A 24905-nucleotide genomic window follows, 5' to 3' on the forward strand; every position below is an offset into this window, starting at 1 on the left:
GATCCCACATGCCGCGGAGCGGCTGGGCCCGTGAGCCATGGCCGCTGAGCCTGCGCGTCCGGAGCCTGTGCTCCGCAACGGGAGAGGCCACAACAGTGAGAGGCCCGCGTACCGCAAAAAAAAAAAAAAAAAAAAATGTAATTAATTACTTTAGTTACACATCTTTAAAATTACAAGATATCTAAACTGTCAATTTTTAAATAGTGCTTTCTCCCACTTATACTTCATGCGTCTCTATCCAAACCTGTCAGGTGCAGTTTCAACTGCAGAGTGTGTTTTGTTCCCAGTGTATTTTTTTATCCCTAGAGCAGCTTTCTGAGTCCTCTGACAGTTTTCCAGAGCTGTGAGCCTCACTTCCATCCGCGTTTTCAAGAGACAGCAGAGACAGCACTTTTTGAATCCATGGATTATGTCTTCCTTTAAAATTGTATCCCAAGCCACAGGTCCCAGTTCCCATACATTGAGGCAGTTATGTTTTGTTTTGTTTTTCACTTGCCTTATAGGTGGCTCTTCATGATCTCTTGCAGCAATTAACCATTGCTGGGTTTCTTTTTAAAGTGACTTTTAAAAGTCTTGTTTACAATGACATCCAGACACTGAAATAATGAAGTCATAATCCCAAGAGTAATTACTGCATCTGTGTTAACTAAATCAGGTGGGAGAGTGCACTACAAGGCGAGACTTTTTATTGACCTAGAATCCATCAAATTGGATATTGGATATATTGAATTTAAGGCAACACCCTTTTTATTGTAGTGTAGTTGATTTACAATGTTGTATTAATTTCTGCTGTACAGCAAAGTGACTGTACATATATATACATTCTTTTGTATATTCTTTTCCATTATGGAACACCCTTTTTTCTGAGGGATAACAGGAGATGCAGGGGAAAGATGGTCATATATTTGGGCATAGACAAAAAATTATAATTGATCAGATTCTCCTTTAACACCCATCAGCTTATGACATTGCACGTAGGAGCATTTCTTTGCTGGCTGTTCAGTAGTTGATGTCTGTCAACGTAGGCAGGCATGTCTGATGGATCCAGATCACAGAAAAAGGTGCTGGGTCTGCTGCCCCACCAAGAACTCTGGCCGCCATCTCTCCCCACTTCCCAAACACCAGTACATAACTGCGAGCCCCTTCTGGCCACCTTTCTGCCGACCTGTCACTGGGCTTTTGTGTAGTTTAATGAGCATAGAGTCGTTTGGAAATATGCACTGTGCTCCGCAAAAGGAAATGGTAATATAATCAGAAATCATTATATTCTGGCACCTCGGCACTATTGCTACTATTAATGTCCATTATCACTGTATTGCCTGAAATGTGTTTAACAGTCACAGGCGCTAATCAAGGTGCCTGTCCTGGAGAATGTGTATTCTGTCTGGATTATACTATGTATTGTGCTGTGACTGTTCCACATTTTTTTCCGATAATTGGAACCTGCTACTTCATACTCTGAAAAATAATGTAGTGGGTGAAGCCCTGAGAGGTTCAAAGCCTATGCTTACATCAGGGAAAGAATGCAATTTCCATGCAGAATGATTATAATATTATTCAATGATTACATGGGGGTGGGGGGGTCTGTTTTTGTTAGACTTTTGAAAGTGGCAAATTGAATTCCATCCAAGTAATCAGAGGTTATGAGTTTCCAGCACAGTATGTTTGCACATGTTGGAGGCTCATTTTCCCGGAGTCCTCCCCAGCCGGGAACCCCTGAGCCTTTGCTGGCCTCTAGGGTCAGACCTGAAGTGCCTACGAGTTAGTTCACTGACAGGAGCTCTCAGCCGATGAGAAATGGGAATTGGCGGCAGATACTCCAGCTTCCTCACGTCTCAGGTGGGACAACACTGAGACATGTCCCTCTCTGCCCCCCAGAGGTCCCCAGGGACATTGGCCCAGGTGCACACAGTGGAGACCTGCGTATTTAGGGCAATCTCTGTCGGTCTCCTTCACTTACCGGTCTCGCCTCCCCACTCACCTGCCTGAGCTTTCTGGCATCACTCTCCAGATAAACCACTTGCCTCAGTCCTTGTCTGGGTGGGTTCTGCTTCCCAACAGAGGTACACCTGGCTCCCCCCCAACCCCCGCTCTCCCTTCCGATTTGGAGAGCACCCAGAGGCCTCTTCGGATCCCTCTGTCCTTTAACCTGGCAGCACACAGAAGTCTTAGAGTTTTAAGGCATCATCATCCTGACAAACGAAAACTCTGAACTCTTTTTTGGTCAGGAAGGTGATGGGTATAATTTATTTCTCCCTCTTCTCTTGATTATTTTTACCCCATTCAAGTGAGACAAGATGATTTAATCCGGGTTGTATTTTAAATGCCCATAATTAGTATCAGAGCATGAATCTATGCGCTCTTAGAAATTTATGTATAATTTTAATAGATTTGTCCATGGCAACCCTTCCTCATCTAAACAGGCTGCTTGCAGACAGATCACTTGATTTGCTCCCCGATGTTCTTTTTCATACGTGGTTGCTCCATGGCTGACAGATAGCAGATGATCCCATTACGAACACATTTGACACAGCATGGGCTGTGGGGATGAGCAACCTCAAGGTCCTCTGCTGTGGCAACCAGTGTGTGTCTCCCTCTCACTCAGAAGGGGAGGCTCCCAGAGACCAAGGCACCTGAACAGGTGCTGAGGCTACAGTCCCCGGAAGTACACGGCAGCTGATGAGCCCTCCAGCTTACCTGCGCTCTCAGAGGTTGTTGATGCCACGCCCATTCCCCAGCCTGGGGATCGATCGCCTGCTGACAGTTCTTGCTTCCTGCCTTTCTCTGTGTGGGAGTGCCCAGCCCATTCATGGGGCAGGCTGGAAGTGCTGGGGGGATTGATACGCCAAAGCACTTGTCAGCCAGTGAGAGGTGGGAGGTCATGAATAAATACCCCAGCTGCCTTCCTCATCTCTTGGTGGGACAACTTTAAGATATGCTCTACCCAGCCTCTCAGAGCATCCCCAGTAGGAATAAGCCCCCAGTTGCCCAAGCGGGAACCCACTGGTTAATGCTTCCTCGACTGACTTTTCTCTGTCTCCTTTCTCACATCCCTGCTTCCTCATGGTGCTTCCTTGGGTCTACTCTTTAAAAAACAAACAAACAAACAAAAAACCCCACTTACATCCAAATCAGTGTTTCAGGGGCCACTTCGGAGGGGAACTCACACTAAGATGCCTGTCCTTCTGAATGTCTTCAGGTTGATCTTTCAGATGTGCTCATCCTCCAGGACCTAGATTAGGGCCTGGCATGGAGCTTCCTGCACCCAGGAGCTCTGCTTCCTCTGACCACCTTCAGCTCCACCAGCATAGTTAACGTAGCCCTCGCTGTCTACAGCCTTGCAACCTCCCCTGTTTCTGCACGTGGGCGTGTGATGGAGTCGACACCAACTTTGCCAGCTCCTAGCTGACCTGAATGTCTGTCTGAGAGATGATGGTGCTCCAGCCACATCCTCAGTCTGGAGTGAAGAGCAGAGATGCCCTGCAGGGTGGAGGATGGGGTAGCCAGACAACACTGGGGGGGAAAAACCCCTCCTTCCAAAGATTTATGTGAGCGCTATAGGATTATTTGAGCCATTTCTGTCTGCTGGGGTAATTGCAAGGCGAGTACCATGTGTTCCAAGGGAGAAATGGTCTCTAGATGTGGTAATCTTTGCCATGCCTGCTTGTGACAGAGAGAACCACATCAAGTTCTAAATTTTCTCAATGGAGTGAGATGTGTATCGTATGTAATAAAATATAAACAAGCCATTAAGAAACATCTATGTGTTTCTTTTTATCAACCTTTAGATGCGTTAAAGCCAACCACAATTTTATATGAATTCTAGATGATATGTAGTATTTTTATTTGCTACTTCATTGCTAAATGTTTCATATAAAACTGAAGAGGAAAAAAAAAAACTACACAGTCCCACATATAAAAGAAGCAGCAGATGGCTAAATGTGACCGTGGGAGAGAAGCAGTGAATGAGTGGGTTCAGAACAGAGGCTCCCCCGCTGGGTATGGGCCCGAGGTGGAGTGGAGGGAAGTTCATGTATGAGGGTACCTGTGTTCATTAGCCATTTGCTTCCACTGTGTTTTAAGTAGCCCATTAGTATTCAGGAGAATCTACAGGTATCTTTGTTATGGCTTTTTTTTTTAATCTTTTAAATGTACATATAAATGAGTATGTATTATTTATAGATGTCTTTGGATTTAGAAACATCGAGCTTGAAAAGTAATGCAGCAGGGAATATATGATTTACTGCTCACTGGAAAGGAGAGAGAAGACAGGGGGACTTTCTGCAGGAAGGAAAACTGGGTTGGGGTAAGTTGCTTAACCTTTCTAGGGGACTTTCCTGGAATCTTCAGGAGAGAGATGAGTGGGTGGGAAAGGGCAGCGGCCAGAGTGTTTGGAAGCCGGCTTTGTGGTCCCAGCTCTCCTGCTAATCAGCTGTGTGACCTTGAGCTTGTCACTCACTGGTCTTGCCTTTGGTTTCCTGCCCGTATCTGGACATCAAGCCATGCCAGACTGTGGCCCAGTGATTTGGTGCATTCGTATTGACTGCTGTGGGCTCTGGCCGGACTCCTTGGGTGCTGGGTTAGTTTGCAGAATTGCCGTGAGGTTGGTGAGCCCGTGGTTCCATGTTTTTTCAGATGGAACGTGAAGCTCTGGTGTGATCAAGCCACTTGCCTGCATACTTTGGTAGAGACCAGGAAAACAGAATTAGCTTCTAATTCTATTTTCAGTTCCTAGGCTGTTTCTATATTGGCCAAGAAAAGCAGAGAACTTACATTACAGAAATTCCTGGTAATGACTGCTTTCTGCCTGGGTATGGAGAAACTTGCCTGTCTGTGGTTTATTTTTAAATGGATAACTCATCGTATCTGGGTAAAAAGTACTGTAATCTCCAAAGACTTTTCTTTCACAATTTTTTTTTCTCTCTGAGAAACAGCCTCAGATCTATTCAAATAAAATAGTTTTCTACTGGGTGAGGAAGTAATGCCTCTCAGACCCACTTGGGGCTGGGAAGGGGTTTTCAGTCGCTGGCCCTATGGCTTGGATTCAGAGGAGAGAGGTAGAAGCCATGAAAGCATCTGCCCTCAGGCCTGGAGTTTAGCAGTTGCTGGGGAGGAGGAAGGGAGGGGCTGTTAAAGGCTGAAAGTGTCCTCTTGAGGGAAATTCAGGGAGATTAGCTGCAGGGGGCAGGAAGTGGTAACTGACCAGTGTCGGATAGACCCAGGACAACTACACACACGGTCAGCCCATTGGTCAACTAGCCTCCAAGGAAGATCCCTCCCCATTCATTTGTCCTCTGCGTGCTCACTTCTGTGGAGAGGCGGTGGGAAAGAAGGCCCCCACCTTCCCCATGGCACCGTAGGTACTTCAGGGATACCTATTCTGTGCTTCAGGTGGCAGGCTATAATAATAATGTCACAGCCACCAGTTAGTATGTGCCATGGGCTATGTCAAGTGCCTTTCTTACACCCAAACATTTAACTCTCAGAACAAACATGGATGTTCAGAAATACCATCCCCATTGTACAGAGGAGGAGACTGAGGCAGGGGTGGGAGCGGCATGGAGGGTCTGCCATTAAACTTAGAGATTTAGACCCAGGTCTCTAGGATTATCAATCTTCCATGCTCTTGACCACCACCCAGGTGTGTCAGGGACTAAGATGAAAATCCAAGGTGAAGCTCTGATTGTGCCATGGAGCGAGGCTGCAAGGTTCAGACTTGGGAGGAGGGGTTCCCAAACCTCTCTGCAACTCCCTGGCGAGACCAAAAACCCACCGAGTCTAAAAGCCCACCTTGTTTTACTCTGTGAAGCCGCATTTTCCCCCTCACTTCTCTCTAAAGCTGTCAAGAGGCCAAGGACCACAGGGGCATGGGATGCCGAGCAACCCTGAGCCCTGGCAGCTGAGGTATCAGCCGGACCTGGCTCGGTCCAGACCCTGACAGTGAGCAGACGCTGGATCCATGATCTTGTTTGGTAGTTGTCTTTCCTGTCCCCACGGCTGTCTCCCACCCCCTGACATGTACAGCTGTGGGCCCCACAGAGGACCGATGTGGTAGCTAACTGAGTGCCTGGGACACAGGTCAAAGGCTCCCCTTAAGAATCAAGGCAAACAGCCCCAGGGTCTGTCACCAGGAAAGGGACAGCCTCAGAGAAGAAATTGGAATGGGGAAGGGGGGAGGGAAGAGGGAAGTCCTAGTCTCTCTGGGCTCTACTTGTGGGTCCAGACTTGAGGTGGGCTCTTGCCTGGCTGTGAATTCCAGTGTGCTCAATGCTAAGATGGGGGTTGCCCCATGGAGCCAGGATGGAACCTACTGGAGACCAGCTGGCTCGCCAGCTTATCAGGCCACGTTCTACTTCCTCCTTCCACTGCTCTCACCCCTCCTGGCGTATTGTTCTGTTTTACTCCCCAAGACCCTAGATAAGTCTTGTCCAAATGTTATAGCCTGGCCCCAGGAGTGCAGGGACAACCAAGGGAAGAGACTTGTTCACATCTGAGTCAGAGTTTTAAGTGGGCAGCATGGTCTTGGGGGTGGAGACTCCACAGATACCCCACCCACATGGCCACCTGGACGGCACTGGAGAGGAAGGTACCGTGGCTCTCGGCACCAGGAAGGAGAGCGACCCCCGTACCCACAGCAATCCAGCTCCGCAGCGTCAACAGCTGGCCTTCCTGTCGGTGAAATAGGGATGCCGGCCCCTGTCCTGCCTCTCCTGGGGTCCGCGTGGCCGTCTAATGAGGGAAAGAAGATGCAGAAACACTCCAAAGAGCCCGTGGCACCAGGCAAATGTGCAGCATCATCATTAAAAGCTTAAATTTACGGGTCTGAAGGAGAAGCAACATCTGGGAAGGAATTATTACAATTTAAAGGGAGGATGCAGGCCTGTTTATAAGAGCGAAATCTGGAAGCAGTGTCTGATTTTTTTTTTTTTAACTGGTTTGTATTCCAATCATGCAGCTGTGGTGTGAATGTCCAAATGTTCGAGGCAAAATTGTAGAAAGTGAGTTGAGTCTTGGAGGTGGTTTCCTTCCTTCGGCAGAGCCTTACTGAGCATCTACTACGTGCCAGGTGCTGCACGCCCTGCCCACATCTTCCTGCCGCCGTGGGCGAGTGGGTGTAACAGATTTGCTGGAGCCTCTGTCCCTCTCTCCAGCCTGCAGCCCTCAGGAAATGCAAGGTCTTCCCAGTCCTGGATCCAGTGACGGGAAAGCCTCTGTAAATTTGTGGGGGGCTCTGAGTGGTGGGGCTGAGTTGGTGGATTCCTAGTTTAATTGAAGTGGGTCTGCCTTGCAACAAGAAAAGAGTTTGTAGGCTTCCCTGGTGGCGCAGTGGTTGAGAGTCCGCCTGCCGATGCAGGGGACACGGGTTCATGCCCCGGTCCGGGAAGATCCCACATGCCGCGGAGCGGCTGGGCCCGTCGGTGAGCCATGGCCACTGAGCCTGCGCGTCCGGAGCCTGTGCTCCGCAACGGGAGAGGCCACAACAGTGAGAGGCCCGCGTACCGCAAAAAAAAAAAAAAAAAAAAAAGAAAGAAAAGAAAAGAAAGAAAGAAAAGAGTTTGTGTTGGGGGAACTGATTTGCAACCTTTTTTTTCTGAAACCTTTCAGCCTAGGTTTCTGGCAGAGCCCTGTCGTGGCAAAACTTAGGATCCAGTCAGGCCACAGGCACCCCGTCGTGCTTCTCTCCCCATTCTCCTCGCCCAGGCCAGCCGAGCGGAACCAGGAGATGGGCCATTGTGAAGCCTTCTTTGGTGACACTGTGTTCTTATCTTGATATTCTCCAGGGATTCGCCCAGGAGTGTCTGTACTCCGGAGAGTGCAGAAAAACTTCTGGAGAGGAGTTTTCAGGAGGAGAAGGGGTGAAGGCAGCGGGAGGAGGTCCAGGAAGCAAGAGCAGGTGTGTGTCTGATCACAGAAGTGCAGGAGAGCTGGGGCTGTCCGGGGCAGGAGGCTGGACATGGCAGGGCACTGGGAAGAGTCCAGACTGGCCGGGGTTCTTGGGGCCCCTGCCATAGAGGGACTCTGGCCAAGGAGTGACTTGACCCATTCTGGGGCTGAGCACCGCCCCTTAGCAGTAGCAGGGCTGTGAGCCAGGTGAGAGATGGGGAGGCCTCGCCCCAGGCAGCCATAGCAGAGACTGGGGAGAACTGCTCCGAGCAGTGCCGTGGGCCCCGAGATGAGGGTCCGGCAGTAGCAGCTGTGGAGGAAGGTCGGTCCCGAAGGCACGCAGTCTCAGGCAGGCGGGGGGGACATGGATTGGTGGAGCAGGGAAGCTGCAAGAAAACCTCAGTGCCGTGGTTTTGACCCACCAAAGCTCCACCCTACCCATCAGAACCCTACTCCTTAGAATTGAATTTCTCTCGCTGGAAAGAATTTCACGTAATTTTTCTCTTGGGGTGGGGGGTGATGATGAAAACGGTGTTGGGAAACACCGAGTTAACAGGAACGAAGAACCTGGGTGGGGCTTCCCTGGTGGCGCAGTGGTTGAGAGTCCGCCTGCCGATGCAGGGGACACGGGCTCGTGCCCCAGTCGGGGAAGATCCCACATGCCGCAGAGTGGCTGGGCCCGTGAGACATGGGCGCTGAGCCTGCGCGTCCGGAGCCTGTGCTCCGCAATGGGAGAGGCCACAACAGTGAGAGGCCCGTGTATCGCAAAAAAAAAAAAAAAGAGAACCTGGGTGAGCTGCGGCCCTGCCGACAGAGGTCTGCAGTAGGGGCTGGGGCCATCTGGGCTTCTCTGCTGTGAGAGGCTCTGCTCAGGGTCAGGGGGTCACTTGGGAACCTGACCACCTCCGGGGCATCTGCGAGCTGCCGAGAAGTGGGCAGTGGTGGTGGGGAGGACAGCCAGTCGGGTTGTAGGGTTAGTTTGGACTCACCAGGACCTCACTGGAATGCGGACGTCCACCGACACCCGTGCTTTTATTCAGCCCAGGGTGGTGACTGCAGAGAAAACACAGAACAGTGCTAAGCTCCTCGCTGATTGGGATCCCAGGAACGAGGGGGCCGAAATCCAGAGCAGAGACGTGGGATGGAGGCACAAATCCAGAGCTCCACTTCCAGCTCCCTCCCACTTTCACTTGCTATGTGACTTTAGGTAAATCTTATTGTCCATGAGCCTCAGTTTCCTCGTCTATAAAATGGGAATACTCATTGTAAAGTATTCACAAGCTTGTTAGAAAGGTAAATGAGAAACTGTGAACGACTAGGCTTTGTCAACATCAGACGTTATGAAAATATTATTATTATTCCCTCAGTCAGGAGTCATGGCCTCTGAAGATCCTATCTTTCTTTGAAGAACACATGCCCATAGAAAAGCTTGCCAGGGCTTCCCTGGTGGTGCAGTGGTTGAGAGTCTGCCTGCTAATGCAGGGGACATGGGTTCGTGCCCCAGTCCTGGAAGATCCCACATGCTGTGGAGCGGCTGGGCCCGTGAACCATGGCCGCTGAGCCTGCACGTCCAGAGCCTGTGCTCCGTGACGGGAGAGGCCACAACAGTAAGAGGCCCACGTACAGCAAAAAAAAAAAAAAAGAAAAGCTTGCCAGGTGGTGCATCCCTATCGTGGAGAATATGTAATGGATCTCATCAGTGGCCAATTCTGGCTCCTTAATGGAAGGAAGAAGCCTGAGCGTTGTGCTGGGTGGGCTCTCGTAACCAGCTTGTGCTCCGTCTTTGCATCTTAATTCTCCCCTTTTAAAAGCAGTGCCTTCTGGACCCCTTGGTCCGTGAACTGTCGAGAACCTGATGGATAAACCTCAGAGACAGTGTTTATTTCGGGGTTGGCAACATGCCTGCAAGCTTTGGTGAACCCATGGTTGATGTTATTAATGGATGGCCTGGTTTTCTCTCTTCTTAAAAGAAGGAGAATGTGAATGAGAGTTCCCCTTGCAGGATACGTTCAGAGCAGACATCCAAGCCTGTGCCAGGGGTGCCAGAGAGTCCTGCACCTGGGCTGGCAGGAGGGTGGCTGTGGGAGCGGGTTTCCTTGCTATAGTTTACAGCCTCCAGTTCCTTTGCTTTTTTTCTTCCTTCCAAGGAAGACAGAATCCTTGTTTCCTAGTTGGCTGAGGGGTAGTGAGCTACCCGGGTGCTGGAATCATAATTGGGTAACATGGTCGAGACCCAGGCAGGGCTGCTCTCTGATCCTGCATCAAACGGGAGACTCCCTAATTGGTTTTTCCTCTCTTAAGGCAGTTTCTCTCCAAAAAATTGATATCTTTTATAGGGAAGTAAAAAAAATCCTGGGGCCCTTGTTTATTATTCTCTTGGCTATCAATTTGGTTCATGTCAGGAACCATCTTTATTTGTAAATCTAAGTTAGAATGGATCTCAAAAATTTCTTTGAGTTTAATTCTGAGGATCTCCCAGCATTTAGGCAGTTATGTAACCCAAACAGCCTATTCATGTGTCCTGCTTTCATATGGGCCTTTATGCTGTGTCAAATTCAATTAGCATCTCTTAAAGGCCTTGAGAAGGTGAAGGACTTAAGACCAATTTCACAGGCATTGACTTACTACCTATGGTATTTTTTAAACTAAAGTAAAAAAAGTCCCTCAGCCTTTGGCTTTTTAAATTTTATTTTCCTTAAGCCTGGAAGCTGCCCTTTGATGATGAGATTAGTGGAAGAGAAAGGGTCAGTTTGACCAGAGATGTCAAAGGTCAGCTCCAGTACCTTCATCTCCCCTGGCGTTGGAAAACCACACCTACCTCCCTGTGATTTCTCGGATTCTTTCCTGAGATTCATTTTCCCAGGCCATGATCTTTGGAAACTTAAGGTTTTACAGTGTTATCATGGGAATGAAATTATTACTAGAAATCAGTTTCTAGTCATTTATTTTAAAATCACTTAAAATACCATGCATCTCATTAGAGCAGAATGTGTTTCGGTTGATGGATGTAGCTTATAGGCCTCCCAAGAAGAAAAGGTACTGAATGAAGGGTCTCTGTACACCCCCATGTGATGGGTGTTATGGGCCAGAGATTCAAATATTAAGATAATGTCTGTTCTCAGGATGCTCAGGATTTGAATACAAGGAGTAGAGGTTGGGTGGGAGAAAGCAGAGCAAGAAGAGGAAAGAGATGAAATTACTGAGGCATAAACTAATAGCAAATATGAGCTAAGAACAGCTAGAAACCCCTCAAGGAAGGAGCATCTGGTTGAGGTGGGCAGAGATGTCGTGAAGGAGGTGTGACTTGCCCTGGGACTATGAGTGGATGATGGCAGTAGTGAGATGCTGATGCTGATGCTTTTGCTGAGGATGATAATTATGTACCAGTTTCTCTGATACATTAATAATGGGAAACAAGAGTTCATAGAAATTAAATAATTTAGCCGATGTCACAAAACTAAGGGCCATGTTAGAATTCTAATTCGGATGTCTGATTCCAAAGTCCTGCTTCTAACCATCTCTGAGAATGTATTCATTAGGGTCTTGACAGGAAACAGACACATTCAAATGTGTAATTTGAAGAGAGTTAACTGAAAGGACTGTTCACAAAGGTGGCAGAGAGAGAACTAACTGTATGGAACCCAACACCAACCAGAGCCGCGACCTTCAGTAGAGAGTCACAGCCATCCCATGAAGACAAGCAAGGAGGCAGGAAATTGGGAATAAACACCCAGCCCCACCCCAATCCCTGGTCTCCTGCTGGTGTCTGCATTGACTGAACGTAACTGGAAGTTGCAGGGTCTCAGAGCTGGAGTGACACCCTCTCTGCCGGCCGGGTGAGCCTCTCAGGACACAGAACCGGATGGAAAGCCGACCTGGAGGAGCGAACAGAAGATGCCCAGCACAGCCTGTGATGTCTCACACGTCAGCTCACATTAGGATCTTTGCATAAGCACATTAGGGAACAGGACCAGAGAACTCAGCTTTGCATGTGGGTTATTTTTGTTCGGAACTTTGTTTCAGCTATCTCCTCTAGAAGTGGCCTGTGGAGACCACAGAGGAGGAAGGACGAGGCCATTGTCATCAGAACACTTTAGACAGCGCTGGTGGCTGCCCCCCTGCACTCCCCACCCCCCTCCTGTCTGGACTGTGCTGTATTCGTCTGGCACAACCCAGAGAGCCGAGCCATCTGGGTTGCAGAAAAGGGAAGTGGATTAACCTGACATTGGCAACCAAGAGGTCTGTCTCAGAGAGGGAGAGCTCTTTCTAAGGCTTGCTGGCCAGGGTCTTGGGCTCTCAATTAGTTAGTAGCCTTTACAGTGGCCTGCAAGGCCCCAATGCTAACTGAATTCTCACCTCTCCAGCTTAGTGTCCTATTGTCTCCCGTGTCCAGCCACAGCTGCGGATCCAGGAACACAGCAATCACGCTCCCCCCGGGGCATTTGCACTGGCTCTTCCCTCTGCCCTGAATGCTCTCCCCGGACACCTGCACAGCCCAGGCCCGTATCACCTTCCAGTGTGCTCGAATGCCATCCTCTTGTGAGGCTTAGTACCCTGACCCCCCCCCTCTAAACTGCACCACAATCTCCCACAGTCATCTTCTGCTCTGCTGCTTCTCTGATAAATAGTCCCGACAACCTTCTAATATATTGTACAATGTGTACTTATTTCTTAAGGTTATTGTTTGTTCTGTGTTTCCATCCACTAGAAGATGAGCTCTATGAGGGCAGGAATTTTTCTTCCTGTTTTGTTCACTTGTATTCCCAGAGCCTAGACACTGCCTGACACACAAGGGGGATGCCCTTAATATGTATTGAATGAATGAATGGGTAATTAAATGAATGAGATCCTCAAGAATCTAAAAAAGGACTGACCACTGTCCCCTAGACCTCTCTATTCACCGACACATATCTGCCGAGGCTCTTTCCCAGAAATACATCGATCGTTTATTATCACCAGTACTGTCAATATTTTGTGGCCAAAAAGATCGATTTAACTGTCTGCTTCACATAAGCTTGGTAGAGGAAATGTACTCACGACTTTGGTATCAAAATTAAATGGTGACCTTGGCTTACTTTGCTTCCCCACTGAGGTTATTTCTTAATCGTAAAGGGAACACGCTATCCTTGGGAAAAATAATATTTTTGCCACCTTCAGCTTTAAAATGGCTATTTGATATGGCCCGTGTGTGTCTGTCAGCAGCAGCTGAAAAAGCTTGAGTTGAGAGGCTCCGAGAAAGACCCGTTGCATCGTCAGAGAGAAGCTCGTCATAAGATGGAATTAGTTTACAATAACTTATTTACCTGTCCACATCCTTCATATCACATTAAAGATTTCTCCCTGCTATCCGGGACTCTGGAGTGCTAAGAGGAAAAGGGAAAATCAATTGGTAATGATATATTCAGTTTAGAAAGAGATACCGATTCCCAGGTAATGACAGTCATGCGTTTTTTGCAGTGGAGGATGCCATTTCCTGTCGTGAAGATGGCTTTCACGTATATTATATTTGAAAGAGGGAACTAGGGATAGCCCTGCCTCCCCATATCCTATAGCCTCTCTCTACGAGGTAGTAAATCCATATATTTTTTTAAAAACCTTCTCTCCAGGGAACCCATCCTTTGCCTCCTCAAGGTCTTCTTGTCCATTATCTAAAAGTAGTGATGTGCTTTTGTAGTTCTAGAGTTTGTGTCCTGTGCTCTTTTCAGCATGAAAGAAGACTTACATTTCTTATTTTTCCCCATCTCTGGAATTTCTTGGTTTGGATTAGATGGAAGGGAATGCCATTATTCTCTCTCTTATTGAGTGTTCATGGATCTACCATGGGGATTAGGGTTTTCTGTGTTTGGGGGATGGAGGGGTGAGATCTAGCGTCTGCCCCTTGGGGTTCTCTGCTGCCCACTCGAATCCCCTTATCTTGGTGTGCCGGGGCAGAGTTTGGGCATGGCCTGTGTGAGATCATCCACACCAGGAAATCCAAGATAGGGACAAGCTTCCACTTAAGTTGGGGACCATCTAAGATGCTGGAATTCCAAAGAGATCTTTTTGCAAAAGATGATACCTTTTCCCCACCCCACCCCCACTCTTCTGTCTCTTTTTAGACGGCCTGGCCTCCTGGTGATGCTCACGCTGTGCTAAGTGTTGGTGGCCATCGAGGATTTTGCATCCTGGGGACGAATCCTGAGCTTGCCAGAGACGGACGGTGCAAGGTAGGTCAGCTCGCCTGGAAATCAGAAAGTCATCTTCTCTACCACTGATTTCCTCGGGGAAGTAAGGTAAATGTAGCTGGTCCTCTCACCCTTTTGGTCAGTGAGATTTTTACCATAGACATGGGATTAACTGGTAACCAGAGCCAAGCTAAGCCACCTGGGCCCCACCCTTCTGGAATCAACACACGAGCATGGCTGTCACTCTTATTCATTCACTTGGGACTCTGGTCCTCCAGGAGGTTGGATCTGGGGGTGGCCAGCAGCTAGGTGACTACTTAGCTCCTTAAAAACGGCAATTCTTCTTTTGTAATTTAACTTTTCTTGTTATTATAATAGTATTATTAAATATCATTAAAATATTATTGATATTATTAATATTAAAACAAATAATAATATATTATTTGTTCAATGTAAAAATATTTTAAAAGATAGCACCTAAAATTATATAAATTACTTATAATTATAATCCTGAGAAATAACCATTTTAGTGTCCTTTTCCAGGCTATTTTCCTAAGCATATACATAAAGTGTACACGCACACATGCACAACACAGATGAGGTCACACTGTATGTACTAGTTGGTAATCCATTATTTTGACTTCACAATATGTTGCAGGTACCTTTTTATGTCAGTAAATACAATTCTGTAGCATTTTTAAAGGCTTCATATTGTATGGTTATAATAAGCCACACAGTTTACTTAACCAGTGCCTTAATAATGGAGATCTAGTGTATTTTTAATATTTCACTCTTACAGACAGTACTATAACAAACATTTTTGCATATATGTCTTTGCATAGTCATTTGATTATTTCCTTGGATTAAATTTATAGAGGTCAGCCTTAAAATTCTGATTCAGGAACCTAGATCAGGAAGACCAGGCAGCCAGGAGAGGTGGGGGGAACATGGCCTAACCCTGTGAGGGCAGAGTGTGATGAAACAAATCAGAGAGCTGGGCCTGGAATGAAGGTGGGAGTTGGAGGTGTAGGCCCTGGGATTCAGGACACTTGAAGCTGAGCTGGCCCAGGCTAGCATGTCTTGATGGCACTTGAGCCTTTAGAAGTCCATGGGCCAAAGCCACCTCTACATCACTCCTAGGGCTGGTGCTGGGCGAGCTCAGATGCTGCGTTCTCAGCAGGCCTATGCCCTGGTGCCCTCTGACCAGGAGCCTCAGGGGCTCTGCCTGGGGCCAGCCTGTAGCCTGGACTCCAGCTTCCTTCCACAGCAGGGGTCTCAGCAGCTGACCAACAAGGTTCCTGCCATGTCCTGATTGTCTGCTGGTCAGAGAGCTTTCTCTTTGGACTCAGAGACAATGGAGTTGGGGATGCGCTGCACTCCCAGAGCCCTCGCACAAAGGGAAGGGATCCTGAGTTGCAGGCAGACTGGGTTGTCAGCAGGAGGCATGAGGAGGCTCCAGGCTGGGCCTGAATCAGCTACCGAAATAGAAGAAACATCCATGCGCATCCAGCCTGCTGCCACCCAGCAGTCAGTAGGGGCGGCCAGTGGGGACAGATGGGCTCCTGACCTTGAGAGTTGTTAGGCTGTTGGCATGCTCCTAAGGACATCACTGACTGGCTGGCCAGCTGTCCGGCTACTCGTCCTGGACACTAGGGAATGCTTTGCTTCTGTGATTGTCGGGCCAGAGGAGGGGAGTTGGAAAACTAGACAGTTAAGCTTGGATTTGGTGACCGTGGAATTCTCAGCTCTTGGAGGGGGCAAAGGTGGAGTTAAGTGTCCGAGAAAAGATTCAGGAGATGCTCTTCACAGAAGTCAGCTTTCCAAGAATACGCCTTCAAGTTTTAGAGTGTGAGTGTGAGTGTGGCTGAGGTGAAGTGGGTAGAGAGACCCAGGGCAATGGGTCTAATGGCCTTTATTTTGGGGTCTTCTATTCCCTGCCTCTGATGCAGGGTGACACATGGCTCTTGTTCATCCCAACCTTTGAGAAGCATGTATTTTAGGATCGGGAGGGACTTGAAGGTTATCTCACCAGGCATATCTGATAGGATACACCCCTTGTGGGCCTTAAATCTCTGTGCCCACCAGACTGGTCTTCTCACTGTGAACTCATGGCGGTCTTCCCTACCTCCTGGCCAGTCCCTGGAGGATAATCATTGATTCTCTCCGTGCTCCCTTCCACCACCCCACCCAGTGCCTGCCAAGGCTTTCAATAAATACTCACCGCACACACACCCACAGCCTTTCCTGGGAGCACCACCATAGCATATGGCCTGGAGCTGGGTTATATGCTTCCCTCACGTGCAGGACTCCCACAGATTCCCAAGAAGATAGGAAGCTTCCACGGCCTGCTTTGACCCCTGGTAACCAGTGGAAGAGCTATCACTTTCCTGTGGAAATTGGGCCAGGTCACTGGGCTCCATGAATCCTGCTACAAAGCGGGATCTGCTCAGATGCAGAGCATGGAGGGCTGCTCTCTGCTTGTCCGTGGCTTGATGAGCATCCTCTGTGTAACCAAGAGCATGGTACCAGGACCAGCCAGCAGGAGGGAAATCTGATGCCGGCACTGCAGTGTGCGACCGTGGCCAGGGTGGGGCTGAAGAGTTAAGGGGTAAGCTGAGGACCTGGTTCGTGCAGAACTGAAGACTGAGCCAAGAATGGCATTAACAGGCACCTAGGCTCAGAGGTGATGAAGGGCCAGTGCCGAGCCCCATGGGTGCGGGGGATGCCCCTGTGCAGCATCCCCAAGCCTTCATCCTGGGACTGTCTCAGTGCTGCCTCTCCAGGCCCCTAGTCCCCCTGGGTGCCCTGCATCCTGGGAGGACGTTACAAATGTCTCCAGAACTAATGGGACCTGGAGCTGTGCCATTAGAGGACACCTTGTGCTGTGCCCTGGACTTCTGCACTCACAGCAGCTTCACCCGGCAAAGCCATCCCAAAGGTGCCCTTGCTGACCACACACATCCTGCGCCTTTCTGCACTCCCTCGCTCTTCACAGCCTTGCTTCCTTGGACCCCCGGCCCCTCCTCCTTCCTTCTCTTTCTGATCCCCCTTTGGCTTCCACCCTGAGGATGGCCCTGTGGGCTGGCATTTTAGTGCCGCTTTCGCCAGCACATCCAAGCTGTCACCCACTTGTCCTTGGTTCTTGCTGCCTGTCCTGGCCCGCCCTGGTAACTTCCGCAGCCCCTACCTTCCCTGGGCCTCTGGGCCCTCCGATGTCTGAGGGGGCCATGTAATCACGCCAGGGGGCTTGGGCACAGATCCTTCAGCAGAGCCTTAGCCAAACCCTCAGTGCTGCCCAGGCATCCTTCACGCATCACTGGTCCATTCCCTTTCCGGTCCTCGCAGCTGTTCCCTGCCTTCCCCACTGTCCTCAAGACCTCCAGCCAACCCTGTCCTCCTCAGGATCAGCAAAAGACCTCCGTACTAGTTTCATGTAGACATGGAGCCTCCCACCCTCGGCTTGGGTGGGCTGCATCTCTCTGTCTTTCTGGCCGCTCCAGCCCCTCTTCCTGCTTCTGCCTGTAAATGAAGGTGTTTGTGCTACCGGGTTTCCCTCAGCTTTACTGTCTCTCAGCAATGCCTCTGCTTCCTCTGCCTCAGCGGTCCGCAGGGCTTGATCCTCAGGAAGCACCTCTGTCCTAAGGTCCTGACCACTTCTCCATAGTTCTGAGAATCCATTACCCACCGGTCTGATTGCATCTCAGACTTGACCTGGCCAAAAGAAGCCACCTCATTGCTCTGAAGCCTTTAGGGATACCTCAACCCTCGCCTCTCCCTAGGCTGTGAACCTCTGTCTCCTTTGTCTTGAGCCTCTCATCCTCTTTCCTGGACCATGAGCTTCTGGAGGACAGGGACCATTCTTTTTTTTTTTTTTTTTCTTCGGTACGGGGGCCTCTCACTGTTGTGGCCTCTCCCGTTGCAGAGCACAGGCTCCGGACGCGCAGGCTTAGCGGCCATGGCTCACGGGCCCAGCCGCTTTGCGGCATGTGGGATCTTCCCGGACCAGGGCACGAACCCGTGTCCCCTGCATCGGCAGGTGGACTCTCAACCACTGCGCCACCAGGGAAGCCCTGGGACCATTCTTTTATCTCCCCATCATGAGATCAGATGATCTTATTCAGTTCAGAGGTCACAGGACTGCAGGACAGATGACCTCACAGGCAGTGTGGTAAAAGGGACGCTGGACTGAGAGACGGGCCACTGGGCTCTCATCCCAAATCCACCACTAATGCCAGGCAAGCCCCATACAGCTTTCTGAGCCTCCATCTCCTCTGCTTTAAATGTAGAATAACCACCCACCCACTGACCTTCCTAGCTCCCAGGAGAAGGTAGACAGGTTCAGAGGTAAAATGACATTACCTGGGCCAGCAGTGCTCAGGCCTCAGAGAACACTGCAGTCACCTGGAGAGATTTAAAAAATACAGATGCCTGGGTTCTTACCCCAGACCTTCTAATTGCATTGTTCTCATGAGGATGGGCATCTCTGTATCTTAAAGCTTTAACCAATACTCTCAACTCAAAGGTGTTACCAAATTCCTGGGTTCTAAGCCCTGAGGATTTGGGATGGAGGTTATGGAGATTTGGCAAAACAAAATTGCTGTATGATATGTAATTTATCTACTCTTTCAGCTATTCTAAAATCTACCCCCTGGGTCAAGGCTTCTGAAAGCTGGGTACCATGGCAATAGCACTCTGTCAACCCTGTTCATCTCACCCCACCCCAAAATGATTTTACATGAACCCTACGGGCTGTTAGAAGATCTTATTTTCCTATGGAGCATGTAGATATGGTCACATTTAGGATTTTGTGGCAGTTAATGTCCATCCTGTCACTGTGACTCCTTTGCTGGGACCTGAAATCAGTGCCTCTGATTTCAGCATAGGCATCTCCTCCCAAGCCATCATCACAGTATCTCATGTTGGATCATGTCGTAACAGATCAGCTCCTTGTTTGCCTCTTCTAAGTCTAAACAGTAGCTCTCAACCCTGGCTGCATATTAAGATCACCTAGGGAAATTTTTAAAATTCTGATATCCAGGCTACACACCAGATCAGTTAGATCAAAATCTTTATGGCTGGGACCCAGGCATTAGTATTTCTGTGACACTCCCCAGGTAATTCCCAGTAGGAGGCCAAGGTCAGGGGCACGGCCAAGCCTGGAGGCAAATCTGTGATCCACCTGTGACAAACGTTTGAGACCTCCTAGGGGTGTTTTCATGGAGACAGCATGCCCTGCACACTTGTTTGTCTCCCTCCTGCTTTTGATTTGCATTGTCTCACAGTCTCCTTTTAAGTCACCTTCAATCCTTTCTGAACTCAGTGAGGTGAAAACAGGCAGAACCGAAAGCTTCCTGCTTTTCTCTGGCTGGGCCCTGGGCAGCCAGCTCCCACCCCATCAGGCCTCCCGGGAGAGAGGGTTGCAGACCCCCTTCCCTACCCATAGGTGCCAGGCCAGAGCCGTTGATTCTGGCGACCCCACAGTGGGGAATTGCAGCCAGTCTGCCAAGAGCCCTCCAAGGCCCGTGAGAGAGGCTCGGTCAGTTCACAGCACCTGTGTGCTGACACGGGACTGGAGCAAAGAGGGGACCGACAGGGTGGTCTGTCAGAGCATCACTGTGCCCGGGACGGCGGCTGTGCCACCCTTGCCTGCCCTCCTTGGCCTGTGAGACTCGGCCCCATGCTGAACAACATGCTGAGATCATCAGCCAAAGGTAGGCGATGCCCCAGGGGTGGATCCCCCATTTCTGGAGTCGAGTTGTTGGAAGCAGCATATGCACAGGGAGGGTGCTTCCCCTTGGCTAATGGGGGCGGGGCGCACACAGCACTTCACTCTAGCTGCAAAACCTTGTTTGGCACCTGGGCTAGAAATAGCTTATCTGCAAACCTCAGAGTTTATTTTTGTGGCCAAGTTTGATTTCCAAGTGACCTGTCTCCTTCCTTACTTTGCACCTGCCCCAGACACCAGGGCTGATGGGAACAGTTGTGGGTTTGTGCCCTACAGGAGGGCACCTGGCCCGAGGGCACCTGGGAGTTGACACCCAGCCTGTGCTCTGCAAGCTTTGCTGTGCCTATGAGGGCTCAGAGAGAGGGGCACCTCTTTCTAACTTGCACAAAAATGCTGAATAGGCTGGTAGTGGCCCTGCCAGAGTCCTGCCCTGGGAGAGCACCATGCACACATCTGTCCAGTGACTGTGTATGGATGCTCCTGAATTTGTGAGCTGCTGGCTCTTATTGATAGTTTCATATACTCACAGGTCATTCAGAGCTTTTCAGCTTTTGTCTGCTAATCATAAATTCTCTCTCTCTCTTGCAACATGACAGATAGAGCCAGAAGCATTGGGGCTGTAAGAAGAATACCCAGCACACGGTAAAACTCATTCCTTCATCCATTCATTCACTGAAGCACTTACTGGCAGCCACACTGTATATTGTTCTAGGTCCAGGATCCAGAGAGGTCAGACAAAAGCCTGTCCTCAAGGAGCTGGCAGTCCAGTGGGGAGACCAGCAAGTAAATACATTCTGACAATAAGATGTGATCAATACAACAATAGGAATTTATACAATGTGCTATGGAAGAACTCATTCAGTCAACAAATATTTCTTAAGCACCTGCTCTATGCCAGGCTGTATTCCGGGTACTGGGGGTACAGCAGTGACCATATGAGACAAAATCCCTGACCCAGAGCACACATTTGAGGCCATGAGAGTATTCAGCAACTAGTTTGATCAAAACCACAGGCTTCCAAGAAGAGGTAACTTCAAGCTGGAAATGTGTGTGTGTGTGTGTGTGTGTGTGTGTCAGTGCACACACGCACGTAGGCAGTGTTTCAGGCAATAGAAACAGCTGCGCAAAGGCCTGAAGGTATAAAGGGACAGGAGAGCCCAGAGCATAAGTGCTAAGGGAGACCTAAGAGTTGGGAGATGTGGCTGAAAAGGTAATTGGGTCTCGGCTGTGATGGGCATTGAGTGCCATGCTAAGCCTCCAGAAGCCACGCTCGCAGATAATGGAAGCAGAGCTGAAGGCTCACGGAGCACTGGCCAGAGAGCAGTCTCAGAGCCAAGCTCCCCATAGACTCCCTGAGCCCCAGAGACTCTTTGGCAGCCTCGTGCTCAGGGCAGACACTGCCCCAGCCTCACTTTGTTAGAACGTCCAAGACTAAGACCGTAGGACTTACTTTACCTCTTCCCATGACCCAGTGCTTTCAGTTTGCAAAGTGTTTTCACATAACTTCATCTACTTGGTCATAAGGGAGACCCTAGGAGGTAGATAGAGAAGGATTATTGTTGCCATTGATTATACTGAGCAAAACAAGCTGAGGCCCAGAGAGGGCCAGTGTCTTGCCCAGGGTCACACAGCCAATCAAAGCAGAGTGGGAACTAGAGTCCTTGTCTCCTGGTTCCTAATCCAGAGCCCCTCCTGCCTCCACATCAACTGCTACTCCTTAGATTGAAGCCTAAGACCTCTGAGCGAGTGTCAGTCTGCATCTGCCTGCCTTCCACAAACATTAGTTGAGCACCTACTATGTGTCAAGCCCAGCATTGAATGAGCATCCTCTGGGCCTCAGTGTAGTCCCACCCCCACCCAGGAAAAAAACTGGAAGAATCACATCTTCCTTCCTTCCTCCCACCCACAGTGACCCAAGAGGCCCAAAGACCACAGTCAGCCAGGCCCAGGCATCCCCCACCTACACCAAGTTGAACAGCGAATGGAATTACCATTGCAGGCTGGAGACCACTCACTCACTGCATCCTCTCATCCAGGCCACTCGGAGGCACATTCATTACAGCTGCCGGTGCATGTTCTCACTCTTACTTGTAAGAGAACTGGATGCTAAAAGGATGGGGGAGACTTAATTCTCATTCACAGAGCTAGAGCTTCCCTGTGTAAGACAGATGCAGCCTAGCAACCCTCACGGGCCCTTCTTTTGATTTGTAGCAACTCATTTAGATAAAAGCATCTGGTTTGTGAGGTAGCAACAGCAACAGAAAATCATTAAAAGCATATATATTTCTGCTTTTACAAAGTGACCTGGTAACAGCACAGGAGGTGACAATTAACCTACCCCCCTCCTCCAGGTACACAGGCAGGTGCCGAAAGTGGGAAGTGAGAGTCCGGACACGGAGAGGCTCTATCCAGGGTCCCTTCTCAGATCAGTGCCGTGCTCACGGATGTGCACGAGGCAGCCCCCAGCAGCCAGCCAGACAGCCTCGCCCTCCCATTAGCACGTACAGGAGGCATCCTGCTTCTCCAGCCCCGAAGACACAGTGCGATTGCTTCTTTAGCACCAGTTCGGGGCTTTTTCTAACATGCAGTCAGTGCTCTGCGTCTTGCACACGTGAGCACAGAGCTGCACCACTGGCTCTGTGAATCGGGCGGAGTAAATCTGACCCCGTACCAGCTAGCCAAACTCACCTCCCCTGACCTCCACCCCGGCCCCCATGCATGCCCCTCGCACTCACACACGGCCTCTGCTCCCCTCCAGACAGACCCTGTGCTCCTAACTGCCCCTGCTTGTGTGCATCGAGCCTCTGAGCACCTGTCCTGCGAAGCCTGCATCTCCCAGGGGTGCCTCTCCCGTCCCTGCCCATCTCCTGGCAAAGTGCTCCCAGGCCACCCACGCTGGGAATTGTCTCTCTTCTCTGATTTCCTGATACTATTACTCTCCCCGGCACCCATTTGGTTCTTTGGGGGTCAAGTGCAGTCCTTTCACTGTCCAGTGTGCTCAAGGCTCATCCCCGGACCACTGTGAGCTCAGAGCTGAGCACATACAACACTGTATAGGAACCGATCATAGGAGGTCACCTCACACGGCCTGTGGCGGTGCTCCTGGGTCCCTCAGCCCCCTGCTTCCCTTGTGTCACAGAACCCTCTCACCGGGCACCTGGCTGTTTTCTTGTCTGCCTTGGGAGACAGCTGGGAGTCCCCTGAGGGCAGGGACAGTGTCTTGGTCACTGGGTCCCTCCCCACAGCCTGACACAAAGAAGGCTCTGGCACAGTTATGGAAGGAGTGAGTGGCATGGGTGCCTCGCTCAGAAGCATCTCATTTAACCTGTCTCACCTGCGTGGACTCAGGGTCCTGCCACGCCCATGAGAGCAGCTCACAGCTGCCCACCTCAGGGCAGTGAGGGCAATGCACCGACCCAGCCCTTCCAAGGCCACGGCCCCTGGGGCACCAGCACCCCAGGCCAGAGCTCTCCTTTCTGCTGTTCCAAGCTCAGTCCCCAGTCCCAGAGGAAGACAGGCTCCCAGCCCCTGCTGGAACCCAGGGTCTCAGTATGCTCAATTTAACATTTAAAACACTTTGGAAAAGAGGTACCATATTCAAAGGGACCTCACAGCATTCATTCATTTGTTCATTCATTCATTTGGGGAACGTGTAGTAAGCAGTGTAGTGTAGGGGTCAAGGGCACAGATGATGGAACAAGACCGCCTGGGTCCTCATCCCAGCCCCGCCCACACCAGCTGAGTGACTTCTGACACGTTACTGAAACTCCTCGTGCCTCAGTTTCTTCACCTGCAAAATAGAGATTATAGATATACCTGCCTCGTGGGGCGGTTGAAAGGATTAAATAGTTCATATAATACAACACCTAGAAGAGTGCACAAAACATAGCTTAATACGAGGGTTTGCGGTTATTATCCTAAGGGCTGGGACCCCAGCCGACTTAATTCATACTTTCTTCAGGACCAAATGCCCGCCCCCTACTTCCGCCCCACGCCGGTCACCCTGTGGCCTTTGCTTGCTGAATACATCCAGTCAGCAGGGGACCTCTGCTCCCAGGGAGGTGGCCCTCCTCAGACCACAGGGATCCCAAACAGCCGCTGGGCTGCAAACTGATTCTCCAGGGACAACGGCAGAGGGTCCTGGGGCCCCTCCTCCTCGCATCTGGTGGGGGATCTCCCAGCACCCATCACAGAGGACTTGAACTCCTGCTCAGCCCACAGCTGCCCCAGCAGCCTAAACCCGAACAGCAGACAAATGACCCTCAGAGCACTGAGGCCTGCCCCATCGAGGGCTGCCACTGGCCGGCTTTGGGACCGGGAGGCATGTCCCTGCTCCTCTCTGGATCTCAGTTTCTTTGTCTGCGTCATGAGGGGGTTGGATTCATGATTGATACCCAGGGGCCAGTCAGGCAATGTCCCTAGGAGTGACACTCTGGATGTGGCCACATGGGGGCTTCGGGGACTCCACAATTAGCACTGTGGCTTCAGAAGGTACGTCAGCTTGTCCTTGGGGCATCTGTCATTAACAGTTTTGAGGTCATCATCTGGTAAATAATTCATAACCCCAGAGATGGGATAAGCCGCCAATAAACAATAATCCATTTAGAATGAGGCTTGGCAGAGGCACGTGCAGCCGTGGTGACGCAGCTCCCTCCCCGCCTCCGGTGTCCTGCTGATGAGCCGGACTCGGGCCTGGCCTTTCTGAAGCCCTCCCTCCCCACCCCCTCCCCTGGTTCAGCAGGGTTTAGTCTCTGGAATAACAAGGACAAGTATTGAGTGCTGACCAAGGGCCAAGGGCTGTGCTGGATGGTTTCCATGTACTTTCTCCTGGAATCCTCCCAACAACCCTATGGACGGACATGAGTACTATTATTGTCCCCCTTTACAGAGAAGTAAACGGAGGTTCCCAGAAGCTAAATAACTTACCCAGGGTCAGAGCACGAGCAGTCTGGGACTCAGATCAGCTCTGGCTCTGAGCCCGCCTGTCCCACCCCCTCCTACTGTGAGTTTTAACCTCTCATCCCTTGTCTGGCCTTGATGTCCGTGTGACCTGTGCCCTCCCAGCTAAACTGGGAGCCCTGGAAGCCTGTGTTCCCCTGCTGGTCTCCCTCACCAAGCGGGGGGCCCAGGAG

At 50.2% G+C, this 24905-nt stretch overlaps 1 protein-coding gene across 2 annotated transcripts in view; it reads left to right on the top strand.

Moving 5' to 3' along the window:
- The window catches only part of KLHL29 (kelch like family member 29), a 311895-nt gene that overhangs the window by 70318 nt on the left and 216672 nt on the right, over positions 1–24905 (top strand). The window contains exon 2 of one of the 2 annotated variants that reach the window (XM_082642211.1): positions 13983–14090. The gene's annotated coding sequence lies outside the window, so the exon portion shown is untranslated. Of the gene's footprint in view, positions 1–13982; positions 14091–24905 lie in introns of those variants that run through there. The other variant, XM_082642212.1, reaches the window with a different exon arrangement.

Source organism: Mesoplodon mirus (assembly GCF_964341445.2).
Source record: "Mesoplodon mirus genome assembly, chromosome: 14".
Lineage (NCBI taxonomy): Eukaryota > Metazoa > Chordata > Mammalia > Artiodactyla > Ziphiidae > Mesoplodon > Mesoplodon mirus.